This window comes from Rattus norvegicus, chromosome 14 (genome assembly GCF_021556685.1).
Source record: "Rattus norvegicus strain SHRSP/BbbUtx chromosome 14, alternate assembly SHRSP_T2T, whole genome shotgun sequence".
Taxonomy (NCBI): Eukaryota; Metazoa; Chordata; class Mammalia; order Rodentia; family Muridae; genus Rattus; species Rattus norvegicus.
In genome coordinates, this window is record NC_141547.1 from 65,694,390 (window position 1) to 65,715,590 (window position 21,201).

The 21,201-nt window shown below is 38.4% G+C and overlaps 1 pseudogene; it reads right to left on the reverse strand.

Moving 5' to 3' along the window:
* Window positions 1-17,196: 17,196 nt before the first annotated feature.
* Window positions 17,197-17,616, reverse strand: Ifitm3-ps1 (interferon induced transmembrane protein 3, pseudogene 1; annotated as a pseudogene).
* Window positions 17,617-21,201: the final 3,585 nt, after the last annotated feature.

Below are 21,201 nucleotides of genomic sequence, written 5' to 3' on the forward strand. Positions count from 1 at the left end.
AGATCCTCTGGAGAAGCACTCTAGCTGACTCTCATGCTTGACTGAGACTCGAACACTGAGTTTTCCCTTTGTTCCTAGAATACTTTTGTTCATACTTCCCTGCAGCAATAATCATTCCCCCAAGAAATACATACCTACTTCTCTTCTGACTATGAGAATGGCCCAGGAGGTGGAGAACTAGGACGTTTTAACCTTTCACCAGTAGCCAGTTTGGTAACGATGTGTTATGTGTACTAATATTGTACTTATTGTAATTAGTACTATCTAGTACTAATATTGTACTAAAACAATGATATTAACGTAATGACAGTGAATATGCTAATAAGACAGTGGTTAAAATAACCAGCCACAATATTCATGCTAGATAAAAAAGATCAGCCAGGAGGTGGCTGACTAAAAATGGAACAACCATGGTAAGAAAGGGTCTCTTGGTGAGCGAATTATGAATATATGTGCATAGGTCATAAATTTCACATTTCACCCTCTTTTAAGCAACTTTAAGACAGTGATCCTATCATTTGTATGTTTTCACATGTGAAGAACTGTTACATTAGGGCTCCATGGCAGAATACTGCCTTGATGTGTACAAGGTTCTAGGGTCAATCATCAGGGCAGCACATTCAGCAAACAAACAACACAAGAGAGAGAGAGAGAGAGAGAGAGAGAGAGAGAGAGAGAGAGAGATATGCAGTCACTTATGCTAGATCATACTCTTAGTAAAAGGTAGAGCCGACACTCACCTGTCCTCAGAGTATAAGGCTGAGCTTTTCATCTAAATGAAAAGAATTATATGTGTTGGTGTGTGCGTTTGTGCATATGTGAGTAAATGTGGTCTTAGAATCTGAGCAGGACATTAGATCCCTTGGATCTGGAGTTATAGACAGTTGTGAGCTGCCTGATCTAAGTGCTGCAAACTCAGCTTAGGTCCTCTGCAAGAAAACTTGTGTTCTTAAGCACTGAATCATCTCCAGGCCCAAGAGGCTAAGTGTGAATTATGAGAAAGAAACACAACTCGGCTCTTAATATAATAGATAAACATTTAACTCAGTAGACTTAGTAAAGAAGATTGGCATATGCTTCTAACATGTCAAAGAACCAACAAGGAAAAAAATTAAACAGAGGAGGGGGAAACTCTCTTCCCTTCTGAAGAACTGGGCTGTCTATCTCCTGATTTCCAATGTAAAAGTTCCTTGTCCCTCTGCCTTCATACTGAGGGTTACCACATGGGCTCCTCTGTACCTTAGGCTTCAGACAGAGTGAGTCAGGCCATCAGCATTTCTCACTCCCACATGGAAATTTCATCCTCTAGAATTTCCAGCCTCTAAAACATCACAAGGGTATCTGTGCATATCCCAGTAGTTCAGTCTCTATGAAAAGACCTGATTTCTACAATTGACATGGACAAATATTTGATTTTATAAGTTCTGAAATAACACCATTTGGGATGCCTAAGTTTCATTTGTCATCTACAATTATCCATTCAGAGGAATCTTGTAATGTTGTGATGTGATCTTAGTAGAAATGGCACACACTCTTGATAGGTACATGGTGACATGGTGGCTTAGTGTTCTCCATCCATTGAATTCTACTCTTTATTTTCTAACAACTTATTCCCATTTGGAAAGAAGACTTGAAACATTAAGAAAACACAGCAGCCAACTAGTTGTTCTGGCTGATTCCTTGTGATTTTAAGCTTTTATTATTATTGTTAGTACATGTGTATACCCCTGTGTGTGTGTTGGTTGGAAGGAGTGTATACATCCATACTTTAGTATGCATGTAAAGAGATAGCTTTCAGGAATGGGTCTTCTTTTCCTACTATGGGTTTCTGGACTCAGGTTAGCAGACTTGTATCTCAAAGGTTCTTTACCTGAAGAGCCATCTCACTGTCTCTGATTCATTCTTTTGAATGAAGGCCAATGAGCCCTTTAGGGCCATCTTGTTTTCAGCCCAGAGTTCATCATACAATCTCTAACTTCTTCTGTCTCACCTTTAGAAACATAATTTATATGGGCTGAACATTGTGCGCAACGTGTTCCTTGTAATTCAGTTTATTCTCTGCTTACTATTGAATGTCTGACCTGAGTTCGAAGTTACATAAGTAGAATGTTATATGAGATTTGGGATACTATTCTGGGATGATCTGCAGGAGTGTAATAAATACAAACCCAGGGAAGAACTTTCCCTTTTTATTGAGTAACAGGATGACATTTGATTTGATGCAAACATGGATTGAACGATGCTATACTACTCTCACAGCTAACACATGTTGCACGTGTAACTTTAAACACTTAGCAGGGAACAAATAGAATAGCGACAGAAAGCTTCCCAGAAGCATTGCACTTGTTCATCTTGTAAAATAAGCTTCTTTTACTCTGTCACTTACTACTGTGCTGTGAGCAGGAGGCAATGACCTAATTCTGTCTTCTGTCTCTTGTCATCGGTAGCAGAGGGAGATGCGCTTTTACTCTGTTAATTAAACTCATTATTTATCTACTGAAAACTAAGGGGACACTTCTCTCTATTAATTTTGATTATATAATTGTTCATTACAGCTAATACAAAAATCCCTTCTCCCAGTTGCATAATATTTTGATGTGAGCAATAAAATATGCTCAAATAGACACTCAGATTTGAAAAATCAGAAATGTTTTTCAGCCACTAAAAAAAAAACTTTCTGTGTGTCAGCTGTAATTTGTAAATGATGGAATGTATTCACCGTTCTAGAGTTTCCTCAAAGATAAAATCGCCTATAAAATGTTATAAAGGCTAGCCTTCTTTCTCTAATGCAGAATAACCTCTTTCATCTTCTCATTTTAAAAGGGGGGGGGGAAGATCTGGATGTTGCATTTTGAGGTTAGATGGTTGATCCAGTTAGGGAATAAAATCAATTAAAGGAAAATGTTTACTAGCACAACATTTCTTGCATATAATTCACCCCTCAAAATTGTTGAAATGCTCTTCTTAAAAACAGAAGGATCATCCTACTACAGTTCAGAAAGAGAGGTCATGTAATCTGCAGCATGTTTAACTAGACAGGAGTTTTGACAGATGGGAAAATGGGGGTTCAATGAAGGTGAAGGAATCCTCCAGTTTGCCCAGCTGGCAATGGAAAATGCAGAGAAAAATCATTGCTTTTTAACTCCCAGTCCAGCCTTGGTTTGGTGTGTGTGTGTGTTGTGTGTGAATTTAGCTGCGAAGCATTTGGTCTTTGGTCTCCCTGTTGCAAAATAATCACCAAACTGGAGTCAGCTTTATGCTCTGGATGTACGTTATGCTGAAGTAAAGAGACATACTTGATTTTTTTTCTCACTAGTAAAGGGCCCTCCAGTCCTTGTGACATAGGATTAAGCATCTGTCCCTGCTGTCAGGAGACTTAATCCTCTTTAATTTTGTAGCAGTGACTGCCTGTTGAGGGTTATTACAAGATGTACTCATTACCCAAAGGCAGGGCTCCCTGGAAGTCAGGGTGTGAGCTTCCCATGACTGTGTGGGCACAACTTTGGTCCTTGCTTTCAGTAAGATACCTGCTTCTAGCTAATAGAGCTTTTGTTTTAATGCCAGGCTTTATGATACACTTTCCATGAATCAATTTGTGTTTAGCTGGTCTCTCCTGTCAATCTCACAATCTTACCTTACACAAGGCTTGGTAAATAAGTTAATAAATTTACTAGATAACTATCAAAGGCTTGGCCAATGTCAGGATTTTATTGAGAAACTACGATATACATTTTTACCCAATAAAATATAAATCAGGAATTCTAAAAGAGTGATTGGGATGATATTAATAAAAAGAAGGAGTTACATAGGCAAATGTTCTCATGGAATCAAGTTAAGTTGCTTAACTTAAAGGAATTTTCGAGTCCACAATATGCTAATGTGGACTAGCATCCTTCCCACAGGGGGCATCTTATAGAAAGTTTTCCAAATGTAATGGACATTTTGAAGATACTTCCTATAAAATATCTGAAAGAGCTAATATTTCTTTGACAATACTTTGATATGTTTTCCCATGAGTTAAGGAAATATATTCACTACACTGAAACTCTATCCTGATCATCTCTTATGTGGCTTAAATTTCATGTTGAATTTGGTGAAAATATTTCTGTACACTGAAATCCAAAATGATCTCAGAATATGCCTGTCTCTAAACATTATCTGAGAAATGGTTAGGGAACATCAATGTTCAGATCCTTAATTTCTTTATTTCTATTTTGAATATATATGTGAATATGCGTTTGTGTATATATGTGTATACACATGTATGTATGTATACACTGTATACATAAATTTGAACGGTTAGTGAGGGAATAGCGTGGTTTTAACGAACTCCACTACTTTTGATAAAATGGCTTCTGATACTTTATAGAACGTTTAATGTGTTTATTTACTTCCCAGCATATAGTCACAATGTGCAAACTTCATTTTTTTTCTTCAGAGACAAGTGGCTTGACTGAAAAGAAAATTACTTCATGATATTGGCCAAAAATTTGCATTTATAAGGTATTTTTCTTACAAAAGAGTAGTTGTATAAATCTCAAGTATATTGTATGGTGAATACATGACAATTTAAAAAATGATGCAAGAGTATTTAGAGAAAAATATGACAAATAGGTTTCAACTCAATATTAATGAAATTTACTATTAGCAACTGTCAGTTGGCTGATAGACTATTACAGTAATTTTAAGTGCAGTTGCTTAATGATCTTTTGTCAAATAAAATGTAAAGGAATTATATGACCTGCTACGTTCAAATTCTCCTGCCCACCTGTTTGTGTGGGTGGAAAAGATTTTCTCTGAGCTTAAATGCTTAAAAATGAAAACAAGTGATGGCCTTATCATGATAATGGTAATAAATAATAATATGAGGACTATACGTGGGACTAGCTCCTTCTGTATCTGTCTAATTTGAGATTATGACACAACTCTACTTATCAGTAGCTATGTGCTTTAAACATTGGGTGCTAAAACATCTATAATTGTGACTCAGAATGAACTGAATTTTGAACATTTGTACTTTATAGTTAGTAGATATTTGTAAATATTTTTGCACATGTTTTTGCTATGTTAGTGAGTAACTGGGTAGTCACTCTACACCTTTATTTCTCAAATTCTTCTCTTTTCCTCAGGGCAAAATTCTGTGGAGAGGGTTTGCATTAAACTATATGTAGAGGATCAATAACAAGTCATGTGAAAAATAGTTTTGTCTTTAGAAAATGATTGTGACTTTGAACTTATAGTGTGCTTATATTGTTTTTGTTTTGTTTAGATTTTTACAGTTACCTGACAATTAGTTTTGTTTTATTTTTTTTAAATGTCATTGCTAAAAGCTTTCCAGAAATAAAGCAATGTTTACTGTTTGCCTACAATAAACCAGTCACTCTGAGGGGATTCTTGGCAACCTTATGATGTGCACTATCCACTGCAGAAGATAAGAATTAAACACATGACTGTGATTTTGTTTTTTAATCATGCTGTTTGCATTCATATAGAATTAATATTAATCACTATTATCTCCCATTAGTTATTGACTGAGCATGAAAATTTGTATGCAAATGTAGAGGTGTGTAGGCTTTATCCCAAGTCAACTTGAAAGACAATGAGCTAAAATATTTGAAGATCACTGACACATATATACAGGACAAGTCCTGCAATGTAGCCTCTTCTTTTGTGCTCTGTGCTTGCAATTTATTTTGTATGTTATAGTTGTTCTTGGAATTTTTAAAAACTTGTAATGTGTCATTTTGTCTCATTTGGATATATCAATCTATGATCATGTCTTATGATCTCTTTCTAATAGTTTTGGTTATGAGACCAGCTCTTAATGACTGAGTTATCTCTCCCAAGCCTGATTCCTCTCTTAAACTGGTGATAACATGCACTTTCCAGAATAAAATAGAAACCTACTTCATGTACATAGTGAAGGCCATGAAAAGTCTCATTTTGTCATAATGTCATACCTAAAGAAATTGTCTAAATTATAAGGGATTCTCAAATATTCTTCAAGTGGTTTTCAATAAACTGAGATAATTTGCAAAAAATAGAAATAAGCAATAAAATTCTATTATTTAATGTAAATATAGTACTAAAATTCTACCAATTGCTCCATTAATATCTTTATTTTTCTTTATAGTCCAACAAGCAGCTATGATTACTTGTCTTCAGTTGTTATATTGCCTCAGTAAGTGTTCCTGTCTCATTTTTCCTCTTTGATGGTTCTGACTTATAAGAAGGGTACCTAGCAGTTATTTTGTAGTAAAGATACACAATTTTTTTCATGATTAAATCTATGTTACACATTTTTGACAGAAGTCCACAGAAATGATGTTGAGTCAGCACAGAACAGTCACTGATGCTAATCTGTATCATTACTGGGGAAATTAGTATTGAACACTTGATCAATGATCTGTCTCTTAGTCTTCTCCATTGAAAAGGTAAACATTGTATGTTCTTTGTTGATACAAGCACATTTTTTATTTATAAATAAAATTATACATGGAACTATATATTTAAATTTATATATTTAAGCTATTAATTTTGAGGCTGTAGAATTAAATTCCAAGGTTTTGCACATATCAGGCAAGCATTCTACCACCTTTCTACATCTTCATTTCTTTTTTGCTAACTGAGATATGGAATGTAAGCATAGACTAATTATCATTCATCTATGGTTTTCCATTTTTGAAGAGTCATAAAATGAAACTGAACTTTTTATGGTGAATCTGTGCCAAATTACATGAATACAATTATAACATGACATTTGAAGACCTTATTTGGTGGAACAGTACATAATTTTATATTAAAATAGCTAATCTGATTCTATTATCTGATTCTATATTTCTAAAGCAATTTTTGAATCTAAAGACTTGGGATTAAATTCCTGCTGTAGTCTTTATTACCTTCCTGAACTTTATTTCTGTATCTCAATTGCATCTTTTATAAAATGGCAACGAAGCCTATACTTTTAACCCATGTCACTAAAAAGCTAATTTTGTAACTAATGTCCCACCTTTTGAGCATCTGTGTCACAGCAGATCATACACTCTTCCTTCCCGCGGAAACATTTTCTAGAACATAGAACCAATTTCTTCTGCAGGCGAATCTGTTCAAGTTCAATAATACTGAGAGTAAAGTTTTATCATGACCCCAAATAGATTAGGAAAATAGTTTTAAAGATTCTCCCACACATATTGAAGTTCCCAAGGAAAATTAAATGAGAGTACATCACAGTGTAATTTGAAAACCCTGGTCAAATTGTTAGATCTCAGTGGTCACAGGAAGTAGTCCTACAGTCTTTACTGTCTTGGTTGCAATGCCTTTGCTTATACTATGCTGATGACTTCCTCATTGCAGCTGAAGCCCAATGTTTAAGGCAAACAAAGAATCAGCTATGACATTACTACAGTGTTAGATTACTTCTCTCTGAACAGTCACTATACAAATGGGCCAGTTGCTAGAGTGAGGACTCCATTCTCAGAGTCGGAGCTCCATAGGCACACCATCCTCCTGCACTGGGTCCTGTACTAGGCTTTCTTTCTTTAGGTGTTTTTTTTGCATGGGGAGCAATGGTTCCATATACTGCTTAAGAAAGTGCCCGCCTTTCATCTTTCACCTTAGCTCTCGTTAATTTGTTAATATATTAATTACCCAAATAATATTTATTAATTAACCTAATATAAGCCAGTCACTTTGGAGGCCATTAACATGACACTGACATATGAGGATAAACTTCTAACTGTGGTTTTGACTTTTAAACATTCCATTCCCATTTGTGTGTATATTATCAAATAACTTTTACAAACTGTTTAACGTAAAATCATATTGAAACTGTTGGTTTTGCTTTTATCTCTGGGGTTATTATCAAGATGCCCTGATCCAGATCACTATCAAGTAGATAGTGTAGATGTTCAATTGTACACAGGAATGACATTTTAAATGATACCTGGGTACAATTTAATTGTAACTAGCCAACATTATTGTACTTGACAAAACCTTAGTCTAGTTTTTGCTAGCCTCTGCTCCCGTGATGATACATGGCCATTTTCCCTGTGTTTAAATGACAGATACACATGGCTACAGCTTTAGACTTACTCTCTATTCCTAGACTTAAGGAGAGCAAACCAAGGTTACTCTGGGAACATCACTCTAGACCAATTACTCAAATCAAAAAATTTGTCTTCTGAAATTGGTTTTCAAAAGCATATTATTTTAAATGGACAAAAAGATTGAAAATCTGAAACAATAATTTACCTTTTGGATAGAAAGCACTGATCTCATGTTCTGTCAATTTTGGTTTATTGCCAGTGAAGCCCCTGTTTGAGTAGCACACAATTGAGGTGAGAGTCGCTTTTGAAAAGCACTGAAGCAGACTTCGGTGGTGAGTGGATGGCAACCAGCGACTGTTTATTCCTTCCTTAGAGGGCTGGTCTTTGTAGTTCTCACTGTCTCTCAGCTTATACCCTTGAAAGACATTATTAACAGAGCCCTTAATTGGCAAAGAAAAAAATCATTGCTACTATTTTTTTTTTTACATCTGAGATCGAAATCTAATAGACTTAAGTGGGTGTGAGTGAGTTATTTAAGCGTGTTGATTTGCTGTGTGTGTCTGTGCAGGATGCTGCGGTTGCCATGGAATCCCTGCCTGATTCCTGTGAAGGTAGAGCTGATTGAATCTATAAAAAGATGAGCATGCAAAATATGTTTATAAAATCCACTTTGGATGGAATTGTTACAGTCTTCCCATCTATATGTGTGTTTTATTTTGTTTCAGTCCACATTCCTTTATTAAATGTGTATTTGTGTAGATTTTTAGACAGCTGGATACTTGATTGAGTCTCTCTCAAATAACGAGTTATTATATCACAATGTTTACTGAAGTGGAGTAAGAATGAAAGACAGTATTTATGTTATTCTCTTTTCTACCTGTTGGAATAGGCTGTAACCCTGAAAACTTGTGCTTTAGTAAATTGTTTAAAATCCAATGGGATGTGGGGCTGTAGTAACTCTATTACTGTATCATATGTCAATGATTTTGGATTCAGTTTACCTGAATAACCTATTCTCCTTACCTGCCTCCCACAAGTACGAATGGCAGATTGTTTAAAATCCAGTGGGATGTGGGGCTGTAGTAACTCTATTACTATATCATATGTCAACGATTTTGGATTCAGGTAAAGCTAAAAACAACTCCCCTTACCTGCCTCCCACAAGTCCGAATGGCAGGCTGGTGTGTTTTAAGTTCAGAGTTAGGAAATCTGAGATTCGGTTTTAATTCTACCACTACCTGTGAGACTTCAGGCAAATAATTCTTTTACTTTAAATCTTCAGCTTAAAAACTCAAATTGGAAAAAACAATCAATCAAACAAACAAACAAACAAAAAACTCAAATTGGACAAGATGTCTCTGAAGGATGGTTCCAGACATTTTATATAATTTAGGATTGTATTGTGTTTGTGTGTATATATGCATGTGCGGCTACTTATGCAAATGTGTGTGTATATATGTATATATGAATGTGTAGATGCTTGTGTAAATGCGTGTGTATGTATGTATGTATGTATGTATGTATGTATCCATGCATGCATGGTTGCTTATGCTTGTGCATGTGTGTGTATGGAGGAATTTGGAAGGGCATTTGTGTACATTTGGAGTACATTAGGTGACAGAGTACTTAGAGGCAATATCATTTATTTTTCAAGCTTGCATTTCATAGTAATTCTATTTCACCAAGTCTAGCTTTTGAAAGTACGAGAATAGCATTGACTTTTTTCCTTTACTCACAAATTTATTTTTAATTTTGGAGTAAGGCAATGGGCAAGAAATCCCATATGGGATTCAAAGTTCAGCCTGGTCCTGAACTTTGCCTCTGATCACCTATGAGAAGAGCATTTGATTCTGAATTTAAATCACATATACTGCATGTGAATATCTCACAAATAAGTTTCCTAGTCTCAATATTTAGGAAAGATTTTCAGAAAACAAAAACCTCATAATGAGTAGGTATTAATATATCTGGGTATCGATTGTTAATGATAGATCAAGTTTTTAGGTCCATTGAAAAGTAAGCATACTTCTGTTGACACTAATGTTTTAGAACTTTATCTGCACTTTGACAGTTCCATTGGGATAGGATTGGCTCATTGTCTTGAATTGGTTTCCTAAGAAATAGGCTTAATAATGAAGTCAAGTGTTTGAATATGCTCCAGAACAGAGTAGGACAGAGTGTAGCTGACCTACTGTGTGTCTGCTGTTGTATTCTCAGTAGATACAACACAGAGCTATGAAGCTGAGATGGCCAATGACATGTGCTCTAACTTGTGACAAATGGAATGAAACTTTCTAAACAATCAATAACCAGACACTGACCATAGGTGCCTCTGGTACACAGGTTCTTGGTGAGGGCCCAATATGATTGGTGCCTGGGGATAAATGCTATTATGGAGTGAATGAACATGCATCCCCTAAATTATGTGATGAATTTGGGACATTAAGGGTGATACTACAAGGAAGTAGAGTCCCAGGAAGAAAGTCAGTCATGAGGGTTGGGCCCCATGTGAGTGAGATTCAGTCAGAGCACAAAAATACCTTTTTTCTTCCTAGCCTATGAGAACAAGAAGATAACTGTTTAGAAACATGAAAGGAGGTCTTCACAAAGTGTGCCAACAGCTGATTTTGGACTTCCTCCTTCCTGTCTGTTGTTTAAACTACTCAGTTTATGATACTTTATAGTAGTCCAGATGCCTTCTTGGCCTTCAAAAGGAATGTGGGCAAAATACCACAGTGTCCATTGTACTTAATCATTACCTGTTCTAAACAGAATGTGCAATTAATAAGTTAAATTGTCTTAATACTAGAACATTCTATTAAGTAAAGTTGGAAAGCTTATTTCTATGAGAACCCACATTACATATTATATGGTTTCAAGGTCTATTAAGACCTCCTTAAAAGGAAGTTGCTTTTTCATCTTATCATCACAAACTGCTCTTTAAGCACACTCTCAAGTAGTAACATGTATAAATAGATTCTAGAAGCCATCCTTTAGAACAGTCTTATCTACAAGGACATTATGAAGCTGACTACCATTCCATAGCTTTCATGGTTCAAAAATTTTATCTCATCCAACGTTGAACAAGTTGCTTACATATAAACTGTACTGATTTGAACATAAAATTTCTTTCACAGTCTAATGACTTGAACATGTGATTCCCAGCTCACGGCGCTATTTTGCATGTTCATAGAGCCATTAGGTTGAAGGCCTTAGCTGGTAGATATGTGTCATGATGGGACAGGGAGATTTATAGTCTGAGCATGCCCTGTCTCTGCTTCCTGAATGCAGATACATTGTAACCAGCAACCCTATACCCCTATTGCCATATCTGTGAGCTACTTCTGTTACTGTGCTTTCTATATCATCATAGACTGTATCCCTTCAAACTGTGATCCAAAATAAATTCTTCTTCTAGTAGCTTTGGGATGTATTTAATAATATCAGTGAGAATCATAACTGATAGAGAAAAATCAGCCCTAGGAAGTAAGGTCATTTTGTGATAAATGGACCATGTGGTTCCTAGGGTTTGGAACTGATTTGTAAGAGAAATGTGAAAAAATTTAGAGCTTGAACTAGAAAAGTCCTAGACAACTACCAGCAGAGCTTAATAGGAGATGCTGGAACAAAGTCGAAAGACCAGAATGCTGAGAAAAACATGTTATAAATAGTAAAGGCTAGGCATATAAGATTGTAAAAGGAGCAAGGATTCTACCGTAGTGGCTATTTTGTCACATGATGACAAAACACTTGAGTACTTGTGGCTGTGTCCTGAACTTTTGAATGAGCTTGGATTAAAGAATAGTAGACTAACTTATGTGGTGGAAAAAGTTTCAAGCCATATAAAGCTGTAGTATGGTTGTTGCTCAGTGTGTTTAGTGAAGATTTTAGTATGATTTCAGAGAGGAAGTGCAACCAAAAAGTGTGGCAAGTATTCAGTATTGCAAGAAGGAAAGGATGAACCAGAGCTGTAAGTAGGATACAAAGTAACTTTAGACACAAAGTGGATATGATGCTAAATAGGTTGGCAGCATTAAGAAGAGACCTTGTGCTTTGCACAACCATTGGTAAAGCTGCTTTGAAGATCTCACGCAGGGAAGACTCTGGCACATCAAATTGCAAAATCATTTAAAAGAAGTGTTTCCACACAAAGAGAGCCTTCCAGGTATCCTTTTCCAAAAGAGCTGTCTAAAGATACATTTCCTCCCAGATTTAGGTGGACAGGTACTCAGAAGCTACTACTACTGTGCAAAAAGATGGCCAGGTTATTTCTGAAGCTATCATCAGAAATTGGCATGCTCCACGTGCTGCTTGTTTTACAGGCATGCAGGATATAAGAGTGAGGGAAGGTTCAGCAAAGGTTCAAGAAATCTGTTGAAATGGAAAAAAATACATAGTAAATTGATTCTGGAAAATGGATATCTTTTGATTCGGATGGAAGTTTTTATTCCCTCTTTCCTTAGAGACTTAAGTTGGGAGTTAGGATTCTGGACACTCACAGAGATATACAACTTGCAGTGAAGCAGTGACCTCTGAGTTCTGGTGTCCTGAACTAGAAGAATGAGATTCACAGACAATGGGAGGATGAGTGCAGAATGGAGTTTAAAATAGGTTCATGGGTTGGACTTAAGAGAAAGAAGGCAGAGCTCCCTGTAGCAGGTCAGGTACCTGCAGATAGGATACATTCCAACCCCTAGTCTACATGCTTCCTATAGGACTTACAGCAGAGACTAGGGTGAGGAGAAGGAGCTGACTGTCTAATTGGTCCAATTAGAAATGTCCATGTACCTCAAAGGTTTGGTAATGGTCTGACATATAACATTTAGACAGGATGCTCATGTAGAGGGAAAGAATTAGTGAAATAACCTGACTCCGCCCCACCCAGAAACCAAGGGGAAACAAGAAACTTTTGTTTAAAGACTTCTGGCATCTCTGGCCATTAACAATAACAGAACTGCCAAAGTGGGAAAAGTCATTCCCAGCTTTTAGCCAAGGCCTCTCCCTTAAGATGTCTGGCTAGTGTTGATCTACTGTTCTTATCAAGAACCCCTGTAGACTGTTTGTCAGATTATGAATATGTCAATGAAGACCTCAGGACATTGGAAATGCAAGGAATATGGGACATTTTTGGAGGAGAGTGGCAGTTACTGAGTAGAGTGGTCTGAAGGAGGTCACATATACCAAAGGCAACAGAGTCGTCAGGCCAGGGCAACCCAAGGCCAGTGGAGCACAAATAATGTTACCATAAGCCCAGATACTGGAAATGGGGATATTGGGTTTAGTATTTTCCTGAATAGATTCAGTTCTTCTCTGATATAATCTTTTCTTGTCATTCCATCAATCTTCCCTTGTTAGGAATGTAAATGCTCACTGGTGTGTTTATAGAAAGATAAAAAGGGAAGGGATATGTTCTATGGTGGTATAGTCAGGTATAGGGGTAGGGGGTGCTTCAGCGGGCCCATGCTGAGGCATCCCTTCCCCCTGTGGGACCAGCCACATGATGGTATGGTATACAATAGAGTTTATTCAAGGCACCAGAGAGGGGAGTCAAGATAATAGTAGAGGCAGAAAAAGGAAGAGAGAGGAAGAGAAAGAGAAAGAGAAAGAGAAAGAGGAAGAGAAAGAGAAAGAGGAAGAGAAAGAGAAAGAGAAGGAGAAAGAGAAAGAGGAAGAGAAAGAGAAAGAGAGAGGCGGAAAGGGAAGGGAAAGGAAGAGCCTGGAAGGAAAGGGGAGGGAAGAAAAGAGAAGAGAAGAGAGGAAAGGAGAGGAGAAGAGAAAAGAGAAGAGAAGAGAAGAGAAGAGAAGAGAAGTAGAAGTAGAAGTAGAAGTAGAAGTAGAAGTAGAAGTAGAAGTAGAAGTAGAAGTAGAAGTAGAAGTAGAAGCCAGCCATGAGCATGTGGTGGTGGTGGTGGTGGTGGTGGTGGTGGTGGTGGTGGTGGTGGTGGTGGTGGTGGTGGTGATGGAATGGGGAAAGAGAGGGAGAAGGAAGGGAAGAACAAGAGCAAGAGAGGAGCAAGAGATCCAGTAAGGGGGAAGCAGCCTCTTGTACAGTGAGTCAGGCATACCTGGCTGTGGGGCATTTTGAAATTGGACTGAGTACATTCTGCCTGGTGGGATGGCCACAATTTCCATAAAATTTGGCAGGGAATGCTACAGTTTGAAAGCTCTTATGTTTTACTTCTAGCTAGGCTCTATCTTGAGAGATGGTAGAAACCTTTAGCTGGTGGGGTCTAGCTAGAGGAAGTAGATTCTTACTGGCCAGGTTTTTAGGATTATAATCAAGCCTGTTTTCCTTCATCCATGTCTGTTCTCTGACAGCTGGTAAAACCATCTAGCCCACCCTCTCATTGCCAGAGCTAGGAGCTTGTTCCTACCTCTGTGCCTTCCCTACAATAATGAACTATATCCTCACAAACCAAGTGGAAATAAAATACTTCATTTCTTGATTTGGTTTGTCAGAGATTTGGTAACAGGAAATGGGTGATATAACTATTGTGTGCATGCACACATTTTAAGGGTTGAATGAATGACACTGTGTGAACTGCGGTAAAGCTAACTTTCTGTTCAAGCTCATATTATCATTGCCTGCTACACACTGACCTCTGTGTAACTGGCAGCCTGTCTTCTCATCACATGAGAAACAAAACAAAATAAGAAAGTGTGTCTTTAAGTGGTGTTTTATTCAGAGATCCAGCCATCTAAGAACAGTGGGCTATCTTTCTAAAGATCTGTCTTCCATGTCATCTTCACTCAGAAGGTTATATAGGGAGGAGATAGGAAGGCAGTCAATCATTTCAAAGGTTAGTCAGGCCCTTCTGGTCAAATAGTCGGTCTTATCTTTGAGATTTATGGCACCTGTGCTTTGTCACGGCTCTGTAGCAACAGGGAGGGGTTGCAATCATCAAGGATACAGAGTCTTGCTTTCCTCCCAAGTCAGTCATTTGGATGACATTTAGATTGAAGGTTAACTCAAGGCAAAGAAAGCACTTACAGTGTACACATGTAGAATCCTTCACACAGAATGAAGTGCTAATGTGCCCTTATAATGAAAACATGTGGTGCCTCATCACTGTGACCCTAGCAGAGTCACTAGACCACTGTGTGTATAACCAACCATCCCTTTACGTGTTCACAATGTGTCTGACATGGCAATCCTAAAGACTCACTTCTGTCTTCCACACTCACACTTTATTTTCAGTACCAAGCACAGCACTGAGCTCCACAAAACTTCTACTTAATCTATAAATGAGTACTGAGGAAATGTAACTAAGCACCTTGCTAGGTTCTGGGAATATAAAACAAATAATAGCAAACATACTATCCTCACTCCTTAAAGACTTCATATTAGAATACTTTTTGCAATAATGAAAGATTTAGGGTTGAGCTTTCTATATAAGTAGTTTCAAAACTATTGCTTGTGATGCTTTAGAAAATCTCACATAGGGCTGGAGAGATGGCTCAGTGGTTAAGAGCATTGACTGCTCTTCCAGAGGTCATGAGTTCAATTCCCAGCAACCACATGGTGGCTCACAACCATCTGTAATGAGATCTGGTGCCCTCTTCTGGCCTGCAGTCACATATGCAGGCAGAATGCTGTACATAAAATAAATAAGTAAATCTTTAAAAAAAAAAAAAAGAAAAAAAAAGAAAATCTCACATAGATACAAATTGCAGTAGGTAATGCCCTTGGCATGCATTATAAGCATGTAGCTAGAGTTATAATAAGCCTTGGTGGTTGTTACTTTAATGCTATTTTCTTTTAGGCTGCTGAGAAGGAAGATTACAGAGTAGTAAGACCTGCCGTTCACAATGGCCAAGAGGCAAAGTCATTATATCTGTTACTACTTTACATTCTGTATAATTCACTGAACATGTAGTTAAATGGGAAGAGAGGATTTAGAAAGAGTAAGTGATAAGACTTGGAATAGGGCCTAAGCCATAGGAAGGTAATGAAATTCATACTCTATTGTATTTACCCTCTGGCTAGTGCCCATGTCAAAGTCTGCTAGCATGTTGGCCAGAAAAGTCTCCTCCTTAACTGAGGTTTCACCTCCTCCACCCTGGGTCTGCTTGAGGAGATCACTTCCTGCCTAATTCAGCTGAACACCTAGCCAACTGGAACTCGACTGACTTTGCATTCTCAGCAGCTCAGCTGCCCAAAGACAGATGGCTTAGGACTCAAAGAGGATGGACACCCATGGGGGTCAAGGCCAGGAGCCATTCGCAGGTAAAAGTGGAAAGATGATTTGATGATAGATGGTCTGTGTGAAGAAGGAAAATTAAATGGTGATCCTGTTTTGTATGCTCTGACGTTACCTTTATCTCTTCAATAAAAATTTATACCCTTTATTAGAAAGAAAAAATTAATGCTGGCGGAGTCTCCTCTGCTGTTAATACATTACACTAAATCATGACTTCTGGCCTCTTCACGTTATTTGACATCATCTCTCACTGCCTCTAAGTCATTAGAGTACTCATGATGGATTTGAAAATGGGAAGCAGAAAACTCAGCAAATCCTATCTAGGTTCGTCAGTTCCATTAGTCGGTTTTCAGAGTGCTTTAGTATATTGAGAACTTTTCTGTTGCCGAGAAAATATCTTATTCTTTTGTTCTGTGTCCTCATGTCTTTGTTTTTGATGATAAACAAACTTTTCCATGATAAATCCCCATCCACAGCACTCACTGTTCATAGCTGCTTTCTCTAAAATACACTTGGGACTGCGCAATTGTGTAGAGCGACAGTTGACTTCACTCTGCATCTCAGGCCGCCTGGTGGAGCTTTGGAGTGCTTCCAGTTTGCCTGGCATCTCAGCTTTTTCACATCCCAGGGCACTTCAAAAATCAGACACATTCTGAACTAGTTAGACGTCCCTGAGAATTAAGGTAGAACAAAAAAAAAAAAAAAAAAAAAAGAAGAGGTAGGTAATAAGCTAAAGATATTGCTCAGATACAAAGAAGAGTATGCAGTTGACTGACTACGTTTCAGTGCTGCATAATTGAAATTTCTGTTTTTTTTTCCTATCAAGTGCATTTTATTGGATCCACTATGGATAGATAAATGAGTGTTACACCTGTGTGTAGGGAGGGGCAAAGGGGCAACGAGGGATGTGGATGGTGGAGCACATCAGGTCCAGAAGCCAGAATCCTCTATTAAATCTCAAAATGATGAGCAATGAGAGCAATGACGATGACAGCAACAATAGTGATAACGACCATAATGAGTCTGAGGACCAGGGTGCTGATGATCAGGCACTTGGTAGTGGGGGCGTAGGCTTGGGCTCCAGTCACATTACTCACCATCTTCCGGTCCATAGACTTCACGGAGTAGTCATAGGCAGTGAAGCCTCTGGGCAGCAGAAGTTCATGAAGAGTGTATTGACGGGGACCAGACCACACCACATGGTCAGGCACAGAGACCTCTCTGGGCTTGTAGATCACAGTAGTTCTGACAGAAGACAATCCATGGGGTGCCCCTAGCTCAGCCACCTCATATTCTTCCTTGATTCTTTCATAGTTTGGGGGTTGTCCCCCACTGGTAATAATAATAAAGACTTGAGAAGGGTGGTTCATGGTGCTGAGCAAAAGCAGCAGTGAAAGATAGAGGATGGAGAGTTCTGTGGTCTGCCTGCTCTCCAGCAGTTTCTGTTTCTCAGAAGTTTCCTTTTCCTGAATTTTGGCTTAATGAAACTGGTCAGGGTTCTGAGAGGCAGAGATCTAAAGAGCCTTCAGAGCAAATTAGGCCAGGGCCGAATATCAGGAATGATTCTGATTCAGGGGAACTTCCTGGCCAGGAATCCAAGTTAGGACTTGTCCTGGGGCCCAAACTTCAGTGTTTATGAGTGAGGGATCCTGGAGTCTACATATCTCATGCTAACAGCTGCAGAAAGTACCTCACTGTTCCTCATCAAGGCCCCAGCTAGGCTTCAAAGAACCCTCTATTCTCTCAGCAATAAAGAGCCCACTACACTCACTATGGAGGCCTCTTCTACTGGCTTCAGTTTAGATAGACGTTGGGGTGAATGGTACTTCTTGTGTTTTATAAAAGATAAGGAGAGAGAAGAAATAACTTTGGTGAATGTGTAGTCACATGTAGTGGAAGGTACCTCTGTGAGTCCATGCTGGGGCATCCCTTCCCCCTGAGGGACCAGCCCCATGACTGTATAGTAGAGAATAGAGTTTATTCAGGGGATGGGGAGGGGAGTTGAGAAGATAGGGGAGACAGAGGAAGGCAGAGAGAGAGAGAGATAGTAGAGGAGTAAAGGCCAGCCATTAGCAGTGGAGAGAGAGTCGAAGGGGAATGGGGAGAGGAGGGGGTAGGAGGGAGAGAACAGAGCTAGAGCAAGAAGGCAAGAGCTGAATATTTCTATCTATCATCTATTTTATCTATCTATCTATCTATCTATCTATCATCTATCTATCTATCGTGTGTATGTTGTGCGTGTGCGTGTCTGTGTGTGTGTATATAAACAAGTGCACATGTGTATGCTGTAGCTTATGTATGGAGATCAGAGGACAACTTGCAAGAGCAGTCTCTCTCCTTCCATTGTGTAGGTTCGAGGGAATCAAATTCTGGTCTTCAGGCCTGGTGATAGCTTTATCTGCTGAACCATCTCAGTAGCCCCATGATTGAGTATTTTGACTTATGTTCATCAAAGTCTTCCCCATTATTTATTCTCCAGTGCACAGATGTCTGAATCCTAAAACCTGACATCTACATTTTCTTCTCTTGAGTCACTGGCTGGTGTTATAATTTGTTTTTAAATAGTAATAACTTACAGAAGTTGAGCAAAGCAGGGAATATACAGCAGACTTATAAATACGAGCATACTACTTCTCTACTTAACATTTCATATCATTTTGTTCTGGTACATTCATTGAAATGACAGTTGTCAGCAGGTGTCCTTTCTCCTTTGGCTATCATTGTAAGGGTAGGTCCAATTTCCAACTTGGTCTTTCTCTCTATTCCTATTGTACACCCCAGCCCCTGTCTCTTTTTCTAGGTCACTGCAGAAGGAAAAATGAGCAAAAGTAACTCATTCTGTCTCTTCCACCTATGACCTAAGACATTAGTACCTCCTTAACAGGAAACAGAGCCTAATTGACAAAGTGGGATTTCTGAACACTTTTCTTGGTGTTTCTGACCAGACATCCATTCACTCCCGATCAATAGTTCATTAGACTGTGAGGCTTCCAGATCAGTGCCCTGCTGTGTTAGAATCTCTCTGAAACAGATTATGAAAGTTACTTTTTTCTGAACAAACATAATTCTCAATGTATTTTTAATCAAAAATGATTCTTGAGCAGAGGTAGAAGGTCATCTTGTATACAGACTTACAGTTAAGTATCTTAAAATACACTTGTAAGGGAATGGGATGGGGATTGAAGAGAAACTATACTTATAATTCTAAAAAGCCCTGTAGGAGACATGGTAAGTCATCCAAGTAAGGCATGGGATGCAGAGTCAGGGGTAGTGATGATGGTGTGTTGAAGGATCGGGGGGAATTCTCACAGTGTCCTGGTTCCTGTGTCAGAACTCTAGACAAGTCTGGGTTTGAGCCGACAGTTCCCAGGACTGTGCAGGCTGGGCTCCAGCGAGGGCAGGAATGTTATTTCCAGGTGACCTGGGATGTACTTTCCTCTCCATGAAAGTATAGATCTGCTTTCATGTGAGAGAAAGCCTGGGTGCCAGTACTGAACTGCTGGAAGAGTTGTGTTCCTGTTCTCTTGTTCTTATTATATACTTCCAGTGCTTAATCTCCAAAGCTGGGTCATATGGTTTATATTTAGAGAATTTTCAGAAGCTTTTCTTTTGAAAAGAACCATATTCTAAAAAAAACATTGGAAATCTATGACATAGATTTCAATGAGCTCATGTAATCAGACTTTGGAAGTAGTTGCTCCTGGACTCTTTTAAGTGATTGTGTTGATGGTCCTAAGGGTGATGATGGTTGGAGGCCACGAACTAAAGCTAAGGACTTCTTTTTATTGACAGTCTGTCAATGGTTACCCTGATACTCTCTACTAGCTGTTCGATAATCATGTTAATTGATTTATTTGGTCTTCACAGAAATATTGTTTTATCAGTAAGAAAAATAAATTTCAAGGCTAGTGGCTCTAAGAAGATGTCATAATGAGCAGGTGCTGGCTGCCTGTTCTTCCAGCCTAACCTCCTCCATACAGCATCCCCAACTCGTCATCCAACAGCTTCCAACTCATAGCTTGCTGTTCAGTCAAAATGCCTTTCCTGCAGACTCCAGACATTTCCTCAGTTCCTTTATGTGTCTTTCTCTTCTGACTGTTCCCAAATTTATGCTTTTCTAAATGAATTTTGTTGACTCCAAGGTATTAGGTCATTTGATATGATATAGTTCTCATTTCTGCTCTTTCAAGGTGTGATCGCAGAAGAAAAAGGACCTTGAAAGGCAGTGTGTTTCCAGATGAGATAATGACTAGAGGCAGCATCGGCCACTGTTGTGAAACAAGGAAGCCTCAAGGGTAAGGTTCTGGCCTCTCTTGCCATCATCAGACCCTTCTCTGTCCCCACTGCAGAGTGAAAGTAATTGATTCACCTGTCTTTTGAAGGTTGCCATGCTGTATGCTAGAGAGAAAAGGATCACAGTTGTGCTACCCCTGTCCAGTAACAAGATAAAGCCATCTTCAAAGAAGGTAATAGAATGCATGTAGTCCAGTCTTATTTGATTCAATAAACATAAGCAAATGATTAGTCGGCCTTTAAATGCAAAACACTATGGAGTGAATTTATAGTGCTGGGTCACTGGTTGCCTCAGCAGTGGTGACACTAGTAATTCAGTACTCTTATCCTGAGTCACTCATGAAAGGGGAGGAGCCTTATATAGAAAACATGCACTTAAGAACTAGCAATCATTAATTCCCAACCAGGTTTGAATCAAAACAATACCTTTCCTGTGACTTCTGATTTCTGCGGTGGGTTTTTTTTTCACCTGCCTTCCATTCTTTTTTGTTTGTGACTTTTCAGATTCTTCTGTCTTCTGCCTTCTTAGCCTCATGCATTAGGATCAAAGAGATGATGACAGAAAAAGAAAAGGCTTTAAGATGTTTATTTTTTAAATTTATTTATTTATATTTGTATTTGTGTGTGTGCATGTGTGCACGTGCACCTCTGCACCATGCAAA